The sequence below is a fragment of the Octopus bimaculoides genome, chromosome 5, assembly GCF_001194135.2.
Source record: "Octopus bimaculoides isolate UCB-OBI-ISO-001 chromosome 5, ASM119413v2, whole genome shotgun sequence".
In the NCBI taxonomy this organism is placed as follows: domain Eukaryota; kingdom Metazoa; phylum Mollusca; class Cephalopoda; order Octopoda; family Octopodidae; genus Octopus; species Octopus bimaculoides.
In genome coordinates this window covers 41,037,070-41,038,933 of record NC_068985.1, presented here as the reverse complement: position 1 = coordinate 41,038,933, position 1,864 = coordinate 41,037,070, and the positions used below count along the sequence as shown (strand labels likewise).

General features: G+C 32.7%; 1 protein-coding gene across 1 annotated transcript in view; it reads left to right on the top strand.

The window, feature by feature from the left end:
- Positions 1–1,864, top strand: part of LOC106869139 (WD repeat-containing protein on Y chromosome) — a 92,944-nt gene that overhangs the window by 19,983 nt on the left and 71,097 nt on the right. The gene's annotated exons all lie outside the window — the stretch shown is intronic.

Below are 1,864 nucleotides of genomic sequence, written 5' to 3'. Positions count from 1 at the left end.
CTGACAAGTATTCAGTTGTTTATATTTACTCCTTTGGCTGATTAAGCGATGTAAAGCGTATTTAATCTCCATACCTTCATTTTATTTGCTTTTTTCATTTTAAATTTGCTTTAACCCTAACCCTAATCCTAACCCTAACCCTAACCCTAACCCTAACCCTAGGGTTAGGGTTAGGGTTAGGGTTAATTGTTTCAGAATCGTTTGTTTATATAGTCGGCACTTAATGTATATCGGCTGAATGGACGTCAGTGATTGGTTGAAATTACAGAAATACGACAACTTTAACATGGAATAACTTATGGATTTCTTTTTTTTTAAGAAGACTAAAAGAAAAAGATGTTTTATATGACACATTCTACCAGTGTTCCAAGTTTCAAAGTGTTTCGTTAATGAAAAATGTGGCCCCCGTTTTAAAAAAGATCCGAGTTTCCTTCACTTTCTATCAATGAAATCCACTCACAAGGCTCCAGTTGGCTTAAGGCTATAGTACAAGACACTTATTTAACTTGCTACACAATGGAACTGAACTCAAAATAACATGATTGGGAAGAAAATTTAGGTTGCAAAAGCCAGAACAAATACCACAAGATAACCCAGTCTATCAATTCACTCCTTGCCAATGCCTCTCTGAAATGGAGTGTAGCTTCGTTGAAGATTCCATGAGGAGAACATTGAGATTCTTCAAGAATTAACTTCTACTAAGTTCCTAATTATAGCTAGGAGTGTTTGGAATTCCCATAAAACTTTATGATCTCTCATGGTTGTCATTGCTTGGTTTGTAGTCTAAAGTAATGTTCATGAAGTTGACAGTTATTAGGTTAATGGTGATATATATGTTTAAACATAACTCCTTGATAATTCCAATTAATTTCTTCGTATTTATAGTGTGGCCATTCATATTGTTTGAGATCGTTAGGGCATTGTAGAAACATGAGCTGTGACAGGATGTGGACTTCTCGAGGTGTCCTGAATAAATCTAGGATCCACAACCCCAGCCCTGTTTCATACTCCCATAGTGATGTCAAGCAGGAAATTACCTTTTTTTTACCTATTTGGAGTCTTCATGATATAAAAGTGACTTCCCAGTGTGCACCTTTATTTTAACATCATTGTTGCTAATCCTAGTGAATTGCTTCCTTTAGTCCAAGGCTTTCAGTTGGATGAATTTCATCATGGAAAGATAAACATTCATGATACCAAACTGAGTGAATCTTCAGGCTGCCTTTTTCTCAGCACCACGGAATGAATGATCAGACATGCTCCCTGTTTTTGCAAAACTTTTAGAAATTCAAATCTGAATCAAGCTGTTAATGCAAATATTCAATATTCACTACATGTTTTAAGTGCTGTATTATTAAGTTTACTTCCTGGTAACTTAGTGGTTTGACATAAAAGACTGATAGAATAAGTGCTGGTTTTAAAAGAAAATAAGTACTGGAGCTGATTCACTTGAGTAAAGCTTTTCAAGGTTTCCATCAATTTTTCTACCCAAAAGGGATTTTCAATTCAATATTTAAGTGCTATTATTTATAGCTTTTGTGTGCTTTAAGATATGCTATTCCAAAGAAGAAATATTTCATGTACTCTTGAAAGTTTATAAAATCCTTATGATGTCAGCAATCTATCTATCTATATATATATATATATATATATATATTATAAAAATAACGTCGACCACTAACGTTTTGATTCTTTAGATGTGCTGGCCTCCTGATAATTAATCGATATTGATTAATATATGAATAATTACCAGATTTTATAATTATATATATATATGTATATATATATATATACATATGTATGTATGTATATATGTATGTATGTATGTTCCTTTATCTAGTTATTTAGCTGTATACGTATCATT